The sequence below is a fragment of the Cyrtonyx montezumae genome, unplaced genomic scaffold (assembly GCF_038088225.1).
Source record: "Cyrtonyx montezumae isolate F1298 unplaced genomic scaffold, pur_monq_1.0 scaffold_10, whole genome shotgun sequence".
Classification (NCBI taxonomy): domain Eukaryota; kingdom Metazoa; phylum Chordata; class Aves; order Galliformes; family Odontophoridae; genus Cyrtonyx; species Cyrtonyx montezumae.
Genome location: NW_027071826.1, coordinates 29,834,565 through 29,852,303, shown reverse-complemented (window position 1 = coordinate 29,852,303; position 17,739 = coordinate 29,834,565). Strand labels below are relative to the sequence as shown.

At 40.0% G+C, this 17,739-nt stretch overlaps 1 protein-coding gene across 1 annotated transcript in view; it reads right to left on the bottom strand.

Annotated features, from left to right (window-relative positions):
• Nucleotides 1-14,852, bottom strand: part of PALS1 (protein associated with LIN7 1, MAGUK p55 family member) — a 45,970-nt gene extending 31,118 nt beyond the window's left edge. The window contains exon 1 of the mRNA XM_065754134.1: nucleotides 14,723-14,852. The gene's annotated coding sequence lies outside the window, so the exon portion shown is untranslated. The remainder of the gene's footprint in view (nucleotides 1-14,722) is intronic.
• Nucleotides 14,853-17,739: the final 2,887 nt, after the last annotated feature.

The window sequence follows — 17,739 nt, the reverse complement described above, 5'->3', positions numbered from 1 at the left end:
CACATAACAATGCTGACTAGGTTTTTAAGTATGCCCTAATTTTGGATCCTACCACACAGAGATTGCATAGTTTATGACAAGAACCATGAAAAAGCCTGTCAGTAAGCGTTCTTGGACCATTAAGCTGAACTAGTTTTCTACTGCCAAAGTCTGCAGTCTCACAACCCTCTCAATCACTGCCTTACCCTCTCCTCTTTTGGTTTGTACAGCCAATAATACCTGAGAGCTCTGTAGCTTTCAAATGTCTCTGCAAGTTGCCTTAGTGAAGTCACCAAGTTTGAAGAACATTACAAAATAATTTGGTTTTCCTGGTTACTTTTTTGGTCAAAGTTGCATGCTGAAGCAGCTCACAGTAATGTGAAAGGTGACCAAACCGACACAAGTGGCAGGAGCAACAGACTGACACCAGGGACCCAACTCTGACAGAACCTCATCTCACAACCATATTCTGTGAATTCATCTACTCTCTCCCCTCCCAAATATTAACAACAGCCACTGATATAAATACATACATATAAGAGCAGTTTTTCATTCTAGAAAAAAATATTCACACGCCTACAACCACCACCAGTATTTCTTCTTGAAGTAAAAAGGACTGTTAAAAAATCTGTTGGTCTCTTTTTAAAAGAGATAATCTGAACTTCTGAACACCACTGAGTGTGAAATATGTATTTATCTTTAAGCATATTTACTCCCAAACAAAAATGGTAAATTGAACAGCTGGCTTGAGAGAATTGTTAAGGGAGTTTCCACTGAATAGAAGAAACGTCTCTGCACACTGACAGGCTCTAAGAGAAGCTTGTAGAAACATACATTACGGAAAGCATGAGCAGGATTTCACTACAAGATGTGAAAACTGGATGCTTTGTAAATAACCTACCACACTGGACTTCCAGTGCATTAAAATGCATGAAAAAAACTTTGCAAAGGCTATAAAAATGTAACAGTTGAGGCCTTTATACCTTACAAAAACTGTTTCTCTCTTCTGTTAAATGCGAGCAGACTCTTGGGCATAATTTTATCAGTCAGTAACAAAAATTAAGATAAAATCCCAATGGGAACATACCTCTGCAAATGGAACACATGAGCATAATAACCACTGTGGCTTCGGAGCTTTATCACAGTACAACTATTTTTGCTAAATCAATAAAATGAAATTCAATTTCTGAAAGCTTTAAGAAGTTCTTTTAATTAAAAAAAAACCAAACAATAACAAACAGCGATAAATTGACAGGAATGGGCAACTCCATTCTACATGAAGAGAGACAAACTTATTCCATATCCATATATAGAGGTGCAATGACCCTGCCTTTCTCTAGTATGTCCACATGAGCCAGTGAAATGGACAAACACTGAAAGGTATGTTAGTCTATACTTTACACTTGCTTCCATTAACCAGTACGCTATTACAGTATTATTCTTTCAAAAAAGAAAAACACAGTTTGCCCAATCATTACAACTTTTGGAAGCATCTGACAACTAAAACTAGCTGGATGAACTTGTATTACCTGCTATGATCAACAGCAACAATGATCAGCCAGCAAAGAAAATCATAAGTGTAAGAAAACAAATCACAGTTGAGGAAGGGCCAATTGGTCTTCAAGCTTAAGCTCTATGGAGAGAAGCTCATAATGGCAGAAATTTGAGTAGTTTTTAATCCAAGCAATAATGAAAAGAATAGCAAAGCTGAACTGTTTGAACTCCCTACTTACACTAAAAGTTGAATCCACTGCCAATGAGCAAGGCTAAAATGACAGAACTGAGATGGGCAAGATCACTCCCTGGAGGCATGGCTCAGCACCAGCACCATTGTTTCTACATGCCCCTCAGGAAGCTGCCACCGTCTTGACACACAGTTTTTTGGATCAAAGGGGTCAGCCAAACAGTAAGAGTAAACAGTGAAAGCCCTCGCCCACTGGTAGAAAAAGACTGCTTATTCGGTATGACAGGGAGATTCTGTGTAAGTACAGATTCTGCTATAAGAAGTGTGACAAAATTCAAACTGAAAATCTAAATAAAAATCAACCGCATTCTGGTCTGATGCCACTCAGCCTTGCAAGCAAGAGGAAAAGTTTGCAGATTAAACTCCTAGTAATGCTGTGAGGTGCCACAGCCCAACAGCAGCACAATTTTCTATTCAAGTCATCGCTCCTGTCATTCTAACAAACAATCAGGTTTACAGAATGGATTTCAATTGAGGCAATTCATCCATATCTTAAATGTGAACACTTCCAGTTCTTCTTGCCTAGTAAGTGGGGGAGACCGTTGTATCACCAAAGAAAGCAGTTTTCCTAGACTTGAGTTTTCAAATGTTAAAAGAGCAAGTTCTGGACATACACCAGTGCAGCACAGCTGTGCAACGTTAAGATGCAACAAAACACACCATCCATCCCTAAAAACATGCACACATCCATGCATCATAATGATCTCGTTACAGCCACTACTCCTTCCTACTAGTTTTCCCACTTAGCTTGGGGTATCATTCCGCAAGATGAAAATGATCTTCACATTATTCCAAACCTCACTTACTCTACACTGTTCTTGGCATTAGCAGCTCTCCCCACAAGGCAACTTGGTGGGATGAAATGGCAGAGAACAAAATAGACAGAAAGAAGTCTCCCATTCTTAGTAGCAAAAAAATTACAATGTCAACAGCATCCATACATAAAGCTTGGTCCCCTTTCATCACCAATACAATTGCAGTTTTCAGCTTTTATAAATCTGTAACTCAAATTGTTGCCAACTCCTATTGGGTAGAGAAGAGACCATTCATATCTGAATATTAGTCAAAACATGTACCAGAAAACACCATGTGCACTCAATTGAAAGAACAAATGCAATCCAAAAGCACTCCAGAACGGTGCTGTGTCATTAGTAACTGAAAGTTCAGGAAGATAGAAATACCCAAAGGTAACCTAACAGGAACTAAAACACAAATTTACTCCCTGTACCTCAGATTAAAACTTCCAGATGGCAGCGAATGCTACCTGCTTTCTCAGTTTGAAAACTGTGGAATTAGGGCTAGGATTATAAACGTAAGGTTCTGCCCATACAGAGAGGAAATTCTGCATTCTGACAAACATGAAAACTGTTAAGTATCACTTGACGTGCAGTCTTCTAATGTTATCTAAAGCATATAAGACTACTATTTTAGCAGTATTTTTCAGATTAATTTATCAGTGGTATTTTTTTCAAGTGTATTAGGTCACATCATCAGGAAAATATCCCCTTCACTAAAAAGGACACCAGGCTATTCTCTTTTTAAATAAATCAGCCAACTTAATTCACAGAAGTTGGGAAGTTTCAGCTTTCTATCATGCAAATCAACCAAAGCACAAGCTCATTGTGGGACAGCTTTTGCTCATTCTCTTTGAAAGAGTCTGAAATCAGTACTGTGAGCTAGCCAGGACACACCAAGGTGCCTGAGGAAAAGGGTTGGACCAGATGACCTCCAGAGGCCCAGTCTGTGATTTTGTTTGCAAGTGAAACAAAGTAAGGAAGTACACAAAAGGTATGTACAGATAAGAAACAGCCTGCAGAAGTTAAATCACACACTTCTTATTTAGCAAACAACAGGCTATTCAAAAAGAGTTAGAGCAGAAATCGTTTGCTTACCAAAGATGTGACCTCGAGATTTTACTGAGGACGATACACAAAGGAATCCAAATAACTGTGAAAAAATGAAGAATACATCCAAATACTTTTCAGTCAATAAATAAAAATAATTCCCATAGGACTGGGTGAGCAAACAAGAGGTCTGACATGACTGAAATTCAATTAACAAAATTTTTCTTCTAATACAATTTTTCATTTAACACTCAATCTAATGGCTGCAATAGAATACATTTTGAATTTACAATATAATGGTTTCAACAGTCAACATTCCCAGTAGGCAGGAAGGAATTTGGAGACTTTCTGTACTACCAGTGACTGCAGGTAAGATGTCAGAGGACCAGAGAAAGTAAAAGAACAAATAGGTGTCACTGAACTGCCTGGGTCCAGCACAACCATGAGTGATGTGAAAATAATAAAATAATAATAATTATTATTATAATGAACCACGAACTTCTGCCTGTTCCTTGCTAATCACAAATAAAGAGAAGTAACAGGTCTCTCATACCACAGAACACTCTCTCCAACTCTAGTGCACATGAGAGGGCTCTGTAGCATCCCAGCCAGGCTGTAAGCTCATCTGGACACCAGCCTTAAAATCTTCTACACGGTACTATATGCAACTGATGCTCCTGTAGATATCATCCCAACAGTGAAGCTGTTTAATAGTCTTTCAGGGACAGTCAAGCATACTGAAAATACTATTAGTACAGAATTTTAACTGAGAATTAAAACGTCATCTTCAAAGTCAGTAAAATCAATTCTGAAAATACAATTCTTTCTGAATTATTTCCAGAAAGCTCAAGAGTGATAGGATTGCACTCTGATGCAGTACTCCTTTTCTGTTCAGCCTGACAGGTCAGACCACCTCCTCACTCAGCAGGAACTCTGCAATCAGCACTAGAGCTTATCTGAAAGAAGCTCCTCTGATGACTGTTCCAATGCCTCACAGAGGTTCTCCATTAGCAGCTCTGAAAATCACTTTCCTCTCTATCACCCCCTCTGAGCGCCTGTAAAATGGGTTTTGTGCAACAACAGAAGGAAAAAATACGAAGTTCCAAGATTATGCTTTATAGTTTGACAGTGAGAACATACTAAAGAAGCATCTAATTACTGAGATTTTTTTCTTAGAGAAAAACTAACAGCACAGTCTAAAGAATGACAAATTCCTTTGAACAGCCCAAGAACGCTACAGTGACTTTACAGCATCATTTGGAACCCAAGCACATAAAAGTGCAGCCACTTTTTCAAACAACGTCCAAAAAATACTGACTTCCCAAACAGAAGTGGCAACGCCGTTTGCATGCTAATTACTCAGAACAATCAGCTGGCAACTCTGGCCACTGGGTTTCATCTTTAGTACCAAATCAACTGCTTGTGAGACAAATGGAAGCAGGTAGCTCTGATTTTCTACAAGTCTTGACAGAGCATCTAAATTCTATTGTTTCTTACCATCACATAAGTAAGAGTTAACAAATGTTGAGATATAGGTATTTGTTGTCCCTTACTTCTGCTTTACTACTTCAAATTATATTGCTACAAGGCAGTTTAGTTCAGTATATAACTTATTTGAAAATAATGGCAGCAGCCATCAGCGATTCTCAGTGAAAACGGTCAAATTGCTGAGGAAACCCAATACCTACAATAATGCCTTCTTCCCAACTCACATCTACGGTCTTCGCTTTTAAAGCTGCGGGCATCCACAACTTTTGGAACCAAAGCAACCATCGGTCCTTCTGACAAACCTACTCAACAGAGACACTCTGTTTAATACAACTGTTTTACTCCACTCAGTTTTTGTCAGTGTTTGTCAGGAGCTGTATTCCTCTGGTTCCCAGAAACTGCCAATCCTCTCAGCAACGCAAGCAGAGTGGAACTAGGCTCCATCACTACAAAGTCTACAACGTCTGCAGTAAAAATACTTATTCCTGCAGACATGGCATAATGGAGCTACACTAGGAAGGTTCAGGTATCCCACAGCCTGAGATGCAGATGGTCAGACTTCATTACTTCTACAAGTTTTAATCTAGAACTGAAAGATTCACATGCACTTTTCCAGTACATCAATTTTAACGTTTTGGGGTGTATTAGATGATATTTCACATTAGATGAAGAATATTTTTACAGATTTCTCTACAGAAATCTACAGAACCAGGACTCGTAGAATCAAAACCAGAAATGTCACATCTATAAAATTCTACTTCTATAAAAGCAGAGAGAATGACTTCCAGACATTCAGTCAACATTCAGAGCCTACAAATACACTGTTTCTGAAAAAAAAAAAAACAACCAACCACCTAACAAATTATTGAAATGAGAATATGTGAGGAAAGTCAATGAGAAATTAGATTTATTGCATTCTAACTCAAATAATTCTAAGCATGTACTTATTACTCCTTGAAGAATAGTTCTGGAATTCTGAATACAAATACAGGACATGTATTAGTTTACTGAATTTTAAAAAGCTAAGCCCACACTATTTCTGTAGACTTACTGTTCCTCTAAATTTTAAGCACCCATTCAAATAGCACCTATGCATAATATTTCAGAGTCTTACTGCAAGGAATAAGTTTTTTTATTTTCTTTTGTTCTTTTGAACTGATGTCTATTTTGCTCTCAGTTTGGCATACAGTGGTTCTGTGTAGTGAACAAATGCAATGCCCTTCTGCATGATGCTACACTACAAATGTGGAAAACAAAGCCAGTGCAAATTTTAACTGCCAAAACTTTTTGGAAACATAACTAAGAAATAATATACTAACCTTGAATATCTAGAATAGCATAAAACTATCCGGTGTATTACTGCTGACCATTAACTTTCTCAATGTACAGGTTTGAAGTTAGAGACAGAATTTGTTGCAAGAAATGATAAAGCAAATTATTACTTTTCCCTACTTTCCCCCCCCCCTAAAATAGAAAAAAATTCTGTATAATAGGCTGAACTGAAGGAACAGCAAGCTTAGAGATGCTGATAGACAAGTTCTAGCAAATCTTGTTGTAGCAGATTAAGTTACTATTCTCAGCTCCCATCAGAAATCACTGATCCCAAAAGCCAGAGTTAGCAGGAGGCAATGTGCTGACACCTCAGCCACTTCAGTACTACGCATTTTCTTTGGGTCCTCTCCCTCAGAGATTACACTATGAACTTAAATGACTTGGGAACTAGCATTTTGGCCATGCCTGCAAGCAACAAACTAGAGCAGAGAAGCTGAATGTAAAGAGCTAAGAGAAACCACCAAATCCATTAAGAACATCCAGAGCTATAGTTGCTAGCTAGATATCTTCTTAAGCAGCTAGAATCAGATGCGTCACAAATCCAGTCAAGAAAATAAATACCAAAGAAGTGAGGAAAAATAATATGCAAACTGTTAAGCAATTAGTAATTACGTTGAACAGGCTCTGATTTGTCATATTGAGTACCTTAAAGGCTGAATACTGAACTTCAAATCTGCTTTAAAATCCAAGAGCTGAAGTCTGGTATGGAATTTTAATTGTCCCAACCAAAGAAGTTATAAAATACTCTAACATACATAATACCAAAAGAACAGCATTAAGTGTCATTCTAAGTCTTGACAGGAATGTGCACTTAAGAGGGAACACAAAACTAGTCTACATTCACTACTCAGCCACTTAGGTATGCAGCTGCATTCATTAAATATTTGTACAGAAAAAAAACCATCAATAATGTTGACAGAAGGAGAAACCTTATGAAGTTCTCACCAACACGAAGTTCTCACCCAGAAGTCTGAAAGTGACTTACACGTAAATGTAGGTTTGGAACTCAAGTTGTTCAATTAAATGAAGTCATACACAAATCTTCAATACTTTACTACCAGAGAGGTGGTATTCCAGATTTTACACAACCTATTAAATAAAATTACTGAAATCTGTATTGGGCAGTTATTGCCCACACACTTTTCATTATATGAAATGTTGCATGTATTTAAACATAAAGTTTATAAATTAAAAACCACCACTGATCAGCCAGGAAGCAGACTCAAAGCTACAAACAGAGCTTGCATATATTTATTAGGCCTTACTGTCCAACTCTGCATACTGTTCCTCCCATCCACCCTCCACAAATCAAAATACAACACTTTGGAAGACAGGGGTTTACAGGCAGTTTGAGTGTCTTACTAGATAAGACAGATTGGGATATTTAGTTGTTCTGATCTCCCAGCTCTTCACTTCCATTAAAACAAATTCAGTTCCAGCTTGTTACACACATGACACACTTAGAGCCCAACACAGTACAGTACCTGTTTGAAATTATCTGCCGTATTTGTATAGAACAAATTGCAATAAGCTATAAAAAACATGGCTTGAAATTGTTCAGGATAATGTCAGACATGCCTTACTGGGTCAGACCAATGGTCCATCTAGCCTAGAACTTCATGTCTGACTGAGGAAACCAAATACCATGGTTAAAGATAACTTTCTAACCAGCTCTAAAGAAACCAGTGCTCTCAATTTTATTACACTTAATAGGCATCTAATCATCTCACCACAAACTTGGTGAAAATTATTTCTTGTGCTCCTGGCTCTGAGATACTCTGCTTCCCATCATACTAGCTATTACCATGCCTCATAAAAAGGCAGTATTCCTGTTTAACTTCATTCTTACAGAGAAATTTACTACAGAAATAGAAGAGGTAAATCAAAGTCATAATTACAGGTAAAAGGAAGTAAGCATAAGATGATCAAAAAAACACAGACAGCACCACGAAATGAAATGTTAAGTATAGCTACTGTTTACAGGCCAATCCAACCTTGAGACACAAGGCATCAACATAATGGGAACAAGAAAGCCAAAGGTCATAAGACTCATCATAGCGTAGGAATGCTGCAGTCCAACAACAACAAAAAAGCCTTTATTTCCTTGTCAATATTGTCTGTATTGCCTATTTAGAGGCCCAGCACTGAGAATGACTCACGTTCGAAGTACAGAATGCAAAGCAACAAATAAAAAAGCTGCAAAAAAAGAAAAACAAAACAGTAACAGCAAAAACACAAGTCCATAATAAACAAAAAGATCTACAGAAAAGCAATATACCATGACTACTCAAAATAAATCCTACCACTACTCTGATAGCAATAGGCTTATATCTAAACAACGTATTGACATTAAAGTACAAACAACATAAATGACTCCAGAAACTACAAACTAAAGTAACACCTAGTTGACACTTCGTAACATCATAAGAGCAGGTGCAGCATTCTTTTTCAGCCGAGAAGAAACAGCTCTCAGCTGCACTTCATTTTGACCTCTCCTTACATGAAACCTGGCAAAAGCTTAAAGAAAGTAGTAACCTACAAAATATGTTGAAATAACCAGTCTTGAGAACCTTTCCAGCCATTTTGTTAACTTAAAAACACTCTCACAATTTTTTTCTTTTGGGAAGCAGGACGTAAGCCATTTATTTATTTCTGATTCCTAGCTTTCCTTAAGATACTTTTCAGTCTTTTATCTTTTCATCTTGCTTGATGAGTCAACAAAGAAGAAATATGAGGTCAGAAGGTACAGAGTACCTATTAGACACTTCAGAAGACTCAGAGTGTCACTTTCCTCCTCTTTCCACTGAAGTCAGGTAACTAAGCACTTCACTAGTACTCATAACAGCAAGGGAATGTGCTATGACAAGAAGCCATTGACGGCCATCAAGTCTCGAATGAAGAAAACAGCACAAACTTAACAGTCTGTGAACAGTCGAAGAACAGACAGGAATCAAGGTTATTATTCAGTAGAAGGAGAGCCACTAATATAGTGACAATTTAGGTTCAAACAGACTTTTAGGGCTGTTTACAGCTCTTCAAAAAAATAAAGACACAACAGACCATTCCATTAGTCAAAAAAGACAAATACTACTGGGCTCCTAAGTCATTTACTCATCCCAACGAGCAAGACAATGCCAACCTGATCAGCTTTTACCTCATTTACTCTAAAGGACTGCGCTAATTCCTCCCTGTAAGTAATTAGGTTACTGATTTAGAACACATCTTGAATACTGGAAAAAAAAAAAAAAAGAAATGGTACAAGCTTGCATTACATTTAACTATTCCACAACATCCATCACCACCTTTAAATATATATCCAGTTCAATTTCCACTCACTTCCCAACAGTTGGGAGCTTCTAATACTATTTAAACAAAATATAAATGTCACTGCATATTGACACTAAGCAATTCCATCACTGCTTTATCTTACAGATTCTGCAGAGAGCATATGATGTTTCTCCCACTAACACAGGACTAAGTTTGCCTGCTGACATAATGTCCTTTCATAAACTGGGGGAGATTTGCTTTCTGAAAACTTTTTGACAATATTAGATTTGCATATATCAAATACAGTGCAATCATGTGTAACTTTTTTTTTTTCCTATAAAAGCAGCTTAAGTATTCTTAGTCGAGATACAGTGCATTAACCCATGATTAATTTATCTCAACTTTCCTTAGCAGTAGCAGACAAGAACTTGATAAAAGGCAATAAACATGGGTGACCACAAGTTCTCCACTGGGACATTAAGAGACACCGAATCATTTGATATTAAGGTCAAGCATTAGTTTTACATGTAGCAATATATATCATAAAAACGAAGCTGTCATGATACAGACTGTATTAAGAATTCAGCAACTCAGTACCCTAACTGTCATGAAGAAAAAGATGCTTCTCTCCCCAGGTTTCTCCTTTGCTGCACCACCAAAGACGGGTTCCTAAATAACTAACAAAGAGGAGCAGTTACCAATGAAGGCATATTACCTTCATCGTCCTTGATTGTGAAGATCATCTCAGTTAAAAAATACTTGGTTTTTACATTCACAGATGAGAGATCAACTGACTGATCTCTTTGTTACTCAGAGACCAAGAACTGGCCCAGGGGAAACATTAAGTGAAGTCCTTTCTCTAACCTGCATTTTTACCAAGGCATCAAACTAGATACATTTTACCCGCCTTTCAGCCTGGAACAAGATGAATTTTAAGTTTGATTATTCTTTCCCATACCCCATTAAATGCCAGTATGCCATTTTATAGCTAAGAATAATCCATATATGTATCACCAGCAGCATTTGAAGCAGCATACATTGAATTAAGCGACATTTTTAGGAAGTAGCATGTTGTTCCCCTTTGATAGCACATAACTCCATAACTAGTCATTTCAACACTACCAGTGCTGAATACTTCTTTTCCGGACCTCAGAAAGAGGATAGGAATGCATACATTCACCTCCCAGCAGGCACTGCCAAGCCAAAGAGCAGTTACTGAGGTTGCTCTGGCACTTCCGGGTTATCAAAGGTTTTAGGTCTGCTTAACATAACACTTCAGAGCATGAAGATACCACTGAACAACTTCACACCGTGAAAATGAGAATTCACGCTGACTATTCACACAACATCTGATGCAAATACAGTTATAAGCTTTAGATGCTAACACACTCTGACTATACGGTATTTGAGTACCATTTTTCTCAAGAACTTTTTTCTCCATAATGTCCATCTATCACCCTTCCTTCTGTTAGGACTTTCAGCATTGATAAAGCATAGCAAAAGATCATTAAAGTTCACAGATATCAGCCATGAGCTGCACTGCTGTGCATTCCAACTGTCAAGTCTATTCTCTAATTATAGAGAAGAAATTAAAAAAAAAAAAGACCAAAGTTGAACCAAAAATCAAGAACTGAAATTGTTAACATAAAAATCACAGTAACTATTTCTCACTCAGCACTTTCTGTAAGACAATTATGGCTTACCAGAACAGTCAGATTATGCAACAGGCAAATTAATTCAGGAAACAAGGCATCCAGGTGATCTTTATTTCAAAGATAATTGCACATATGATGAAACAATTATATTTTGGTACCTAATTATTTGGCATCTTACAAGAAAGAATCAGGACCACAACAGAATCCAAATGCCATGCCACCTACTAGGCTTAACCCACAACCAACCAAACCTCCTTATACAAGGGTGAACTATAGATGTTGTTCAAATGTCAGAACATCTGTAGGAACTGGCAAATTTAGCCAAGAATCAAAGCGTTCTCTTCAGTTGGAAACAAACTCCCAGAATTTAGCATCATGTTAAGCAAAGCACACCGTTTCATCATTCAGAACCGTGCCTCCAAGCGGGAACCTGGGTTCACATCATCAGTCTGTGCCTGACCATGCCTGTCAGCTCTACCTTTCCCAAGCACTACCCCTCAAGAATGAAATTAATTGGCACCTGGAAGCACCTCACAGCAAAACACTCACCAGTACCACTTAGGGTGTTCCATTTGGGACTGACAGAAGCTCCCCCAGACAGCTGAAGGATTTGAACCCAAATCTCAACATACTGCCCAGGTACTCAAACTTACTGTGTTCCCACTTCAAAGAACAGAAGCATTCCTTGTACAGTTATGCTTTACTAACAGTATCTATTTGCTTTCTAAATTTAGCTGATACAAACTTCTAGTTGGGGCATTTTTTATTTCCTGCACAGCTACATATTAGTTTCCCATTAGAAACCCTTGTTACATAAAGCATCTCTTTACCTATAGATACACACAGCTTATTTCCAGTTCAGAACAAAACAACCAAGGAAAACAAAACAACCAGACACCCCATGAAGCTTATTTTCAAGCAGCCTGGTATATAAACTACCATATACTCTTTTGAAGTTTTTTTGTAGTTTTTGCTCTTTGGAATTTCACTTCCTATTTTAAAGTACCTAGACTTAAAACTTTTATCACACAGCTGTACTGGAAGTGCAGGAAGGAGGATGCACAGATAAAACACTGCTGTCACAATTGCTGAAGAAAGCTCTGAACCAGATTACTCTGAACCAGATTATAATATAAAAAACATTGCCAGCATACCTGTTTTTAAATCACAGAACATTTCCCTGAAAACAGTTTCTGCTCTCACAGGTGTACCAGCAACTGTTTTTGAATATACAAACATCTCTTTGCTCATTAATAGAAGGAAAACAATACAACGGTATTTAATTTATATTTACAAGTAACATTGAGGCTTCCTAATGAATGACCAAAGTTGTAATTACATTACTGTTCCAAAAACCATAATGCCAAGCCCTTCTGCAGCACTATCTACTGCATTAATAAAGGCAGAAAAAGAAAACAAAAGCCAGTGACTGGAATACTTAAGGATTTTAAGCACAACATATGAACACAAACATAGATCCTGCTATCTAAGGAGTAGCAGATCGCTGGAAATCTTAGCCTACAGAATTCCAGAAGCCTAACATTCTAAAAGAATGCAGTTAATCACAAGTACAAACTGAAAAAAATAGATGAGTAGCTGAAACAGGTAGTTACAACTGTTAGTACTTGATGCGAAGACCCAGACTTTAGGGAGAAATTGTAACAATTTACATCTGAAAATTCTGTGGGATTTTTAACAAACTGCGGCTTCAAACCCAGCAAGAGACTTTAATTACATATCTCCAAATAGGGTGTTATAAAGTTATAGCTGTTTGTATAGAAAATAGATTCTTAGGAACTACAGACTACATGAAGTGTTCTGCATCCATAACCCTCGGTATGAATGGTAACCTCTGCACACATGTTTAACGTTTCCACATCAGGTATTGTTGTGGTAATGAAAGACACCCGACACCTCTCAATGGCCTGAGTAACTACTCGGAATTCCAAAGGAATAAATCGGTTCAGCGAGGAAATACTTTAAGCTCGGATCTTTTGAAACCAGTTTCAATGAAGTCTAGGTAAGATCATCACCCTTACCATCACCTGCTTCTTTACACCAAGCACTACTGCCGAAAGCCATTCTACCTAACTCAAGGCAGCATGAGAAGCACTGCATGTCGTCTGAAAGTATTACTTTGAGAAGAGTTAAGTGATCACGTACTGGCAGTTAGCTCTGTATTACTGTAATAACAGTCATGTTAATTAAATTTAACATTCTGCTATGCTGGTTCAAAGTGCTGCAATATAAATATTTGATGCCTTGTTAATCCACCTACAACACTAACCATTACTTAACCTTTTAACACATGAAATACAGAGGGCTATTTGGATCACAGCATGTTGGAAGACAGTTAATGTGTATAAAACACAGCCAGGCTCAAACGGCAATTAAAAGCTAGACTATTTTGAGAAATTCAGGGAAAGTAGCTCAATCCTTCAGAAGAAAGGTGCCTCGAAAGCACAGACAGCCGCGCACTGAGGCAGCAGGCACTTACACCACCACCAGAACTTTTCACTGAGCTTGCCCGCAGACATCCGTATGTCAACACCAATGGAAGTATTTTGGCACAGCCAGTCAACTATGCAACTAGTTTATGCTCAAGTAATTCCACTGAAGAGGCTTTAAGAATTATCATTCAAAAGCACTAATAGATGTTCTCCCCAGATACATCCCTCATTAAGTTGTTTCCAAGGGATCCGTCTAGCATTAAAGATACATAAGAAAGTTTTTTATACAGATACGTGTATGCGTTATAGAAGCCCGTGGTTTTCATCAAAGCCATACCCAAATTAACTTTGTTTTAAGTACCGTCCGGCTGGAGGAGCTGCCAGTCTCCACGCTCTTTGTTGCTGCCCGGACATATCTCTGACTGAGGAGTCAGGAGTGCTGCTGCCGCAAGAACCGTACGGGCTTCCTAAGCCACCGCAGGCTAAAAAACACTTTGCAAAACAGCGCAGGGCGATCTCCCCGCAGGGGCATCACTCCGAAGCGCCGCGCTGCCAGCAGATCAGATGTACAAGCGAGTTTCCGACATCGGAACACGAGCACACGCCTCTGCTCACACACAAGCAGGACACCTTCCCTCGGCTCGCCAGCCGTCAGCTCCGGGACAGGGGGCTCCCGGGAGCCGGCCTGGCCCGGCCCAGGCGCGCTCCGTGCAGCCGCTGCGGGCGCCCCGCGGCACAGACACCTGTAGCCGCAGCGGCCACGCGGGCCGGGCTCCGGGGCCACGGCACAGCCCGGGCTGGTGGGGCGCGGGGATCGCCGCGAAGCCCTCGAGCTCGGCTCAGCCTCGCCGCTCGCTCGGCCCCGGCCCCGGCCCGCGGGCCTGCGCCGCGGGGAGGCTCCCGGCTTTGGCGGCTCCGCGGCGGGACCTGTTGCTCGCACGCCGGACGTCGCGCCGCACTCACCTTCTTTCCCTCCCCGCCGCCGTCGCCACCAGCACGCTTCGTGCGAGCCGCCCGCTGGAAGTCACAGCCTCCCGCAGCGTCCCCCAGCCGAGTCCGCGGAGACGCCCGGCCACGGCCCCCGCGGAGCTGCGCAGCCGCCGCCAACCCCAGCCCCGGGACCGCCCCGCCCGCTCCCGGCTCCGGCCGCCAAGCCCCGCCCCGCCCGGCAGAGGCGCGCAGGCGCGGAGCCTCTCCCGCCGGGCAGGCGCTGGCCGCCAGACAGGCCGGGGGCGGGGTGGGGCCGGCTGAGCGCGCGCCCCCTGCCGGCCGGGCGGGGCGGGGCTGCTTCCAATGGTCGCCCCCAATGGCCGCCATCGTGATTGCACGTGCCGGGGTGTCGCGCCCTCTTTACCTCAGTCAGACAGCTCTGTGGGAGCTGCGCGTGCCCTGATCACCCCAGTGCCACCTGCAGCCCCCTTCACCGCCGCTCTTCTCCTCATTCCCCCTGTTCTCCCTGCACTACTGTCGACAAACAGGCTGGACTGGCCCCAGCCAGGCCTGGAGTGAAAATGCGTTCACATGGGAGAGCCCGCCTGTGGGTGAGGGGGGACTGAGGCACAGAGGATAACCAAAACGCAGTGTCTGGAGGAGCAGAGGTAAGAGGGCATTAGGAGCAGCTCTACCAGGTGGTCTGTATCACCACTGCGTTTCACAGAGTCACAGAAACTGAGCTAAAATCTGTATTCCCTCCCTTGGATTTTCAGGATGGCCCACCTACATCATTACCCATGGCATTAAAAGAAATGCTACTCTTGACTGTAATATACAAAGACTTTCTTAAGCCACTAAAAAGGTCTACTGTTCATTTCTATTTTCTTCAGTTTAACCATTTATAACTTCATGATTTCACTTTGAGTCATTCTCTATAGTGAAATTCAAATAAAGACTTTCAGCTTCTTACACTTTTACCCTGTTCCTTGTTCTCATTGCATCCCCTATAAGCACACCCAACTTTTCAAGTCACAAAACCAGATGCTATGCTTTTCTTACTGTATAAGCAGTCTGCTTGACTTGATACTAACATACAACGCGACCTATGGATGAAACATTCAAAGCGTTACACCTTTTCACAATGTGGCTCAGATTTCCTGGAATATCTTTTTGTTTGCTATTTTCAGAATGTCTTTTTGTTTGCCCTTCTCAGGATAGTAATACCTTGCTGCCTTGCAACTGCACTTAACTGGCTCTTTCCAGTTTGACCAGTAAGTGAGAAGTGGAAGAACTGCAGCACTACACAATGTTTAAATATCAGTGCATTGCAGGGTTATTTAATTAGAAAAAGAAAACAAATGGAAAATGTGATACAGTTATTCCTGTCTGAACAGAACCAAAGATGATTCTTTTCACCTCTATATGAAAGTAGTGAAAGCTCACATGAACTTTCTTGAAAAAACTTTTTTTTCTGAGAACTTTTTCAAAGTATACTTGTCTATAAGGTATAATGGCTGCAAAAAGTACGTAGGTTTAGCAGTTGACTGTTCACGATTGCCATCCTCATCCAAACCAATCTCTAGTTTAACATCTTATCTACATGCAAGGTTAGGGTAAACAGATTTAAAAAAGCAATCATTAATTCTGATTACAGCTTCCCTCAACCGACAGCACTTCTCCTTCCCTCACAGGAAGTCTCATTGTCTCTAGTTTGCATGTTGCCCTAACGGCAATTCTTATACAAGTTTAAGTGAATTTTCTTCAATGTATTGTGCAGTTTGTCGTAGAGCAATTAAAAATTCATGACAGTTCCGCCAACTTTGTTCTCTAGGATGTGTAGCTGAAGCTTTCATCTTTTGCCAGAATGAATTGCCAGACCAGGTTAGGATTGAGCTTGGGATATCTCTTGGATATATCTGCTTAAGGATCTATTTGTTTCTTTGGTAACCAATCTCCTCTGGCTTTCACAAACCCTAATATTAGCCTTTGCCCATCTGGCAAATCCATTCATAAGATGCTTGAATGAGGAGTACTTGGCTAATTCTGTCCAACAGATTAAAATATTCCATCAGGCCAAGAAGCTGTCATACCTGAAAACATAACAGAGTACTGGATCAGCAGCATTATTTGTAAAGCGTCAGATAACTTTTCTCTTTTAAATCACGATGTTAGCAATTTAAATGGATGGATCTGCTGGTTCATTTTGCCTTGTGGGTGCTGACGGTTGGCACGCTGAGCACACAAAAATTGCTATGAGAAAAAAAACACCTTGCATTTAACAGAATACGCAAATTAGAAAAAAAAACAGATGCAGAGAAAGAAGGCAAATAAGAGGATGAGGAAAGACAGAAGATGATTGGGAAAATCGGAGGGTTTAGTCATTTGTTTCATCTTAGCTGCCTAGTTTTTCATATGAGGAATGCTAAGACATCTTTATTTTAGAGGTTTAATTTTAACAGTGTTATTATCAGTGGTTGTGGGATCACAAAAGCATGTTTGGAGCTACAGAAACAATGTATTCAGGCAACTTTATTACTGAAGAACATCTTTTTTTTAAGGCTGATGTCTTCATTCCACAAACAAATCTATATATGTTTTCACAAAAAATATGTTTACATTCAGTTAACTGAATTTTACGTGTTAGCATCAGTGTTGGCCAGCAAGGTGGTGACATAACTGCTGATCAGTCTAAATCTGGGTGATTTTAATAAAGATAAAGTAATTTTTTTTGACAAGCTGACACATCAGCCAAACATAGGACAAAATATTTTCTTTGAAACCATTGCCCTCTGGAGGGGGAATGAAAAATCACAGAAGGATTAGATAAAAATTCCCCTTTATGTCACTGTAACTGAATTTAAGTTTTACCCCTGCAAAAAGGAATTTAAGTTTTACCTTCTTTCAAAAGCCATAGTGTCCACAATGCCTATGCCAGTGAAGGGTGGAGGAGTACTAATCCCCATCTATTTGCCCCATTACTCTCCTCCCCTTTATCTCTAAACTCTTTATCACTAAACTCACTGAACAACCATTGTACAACAGATGTA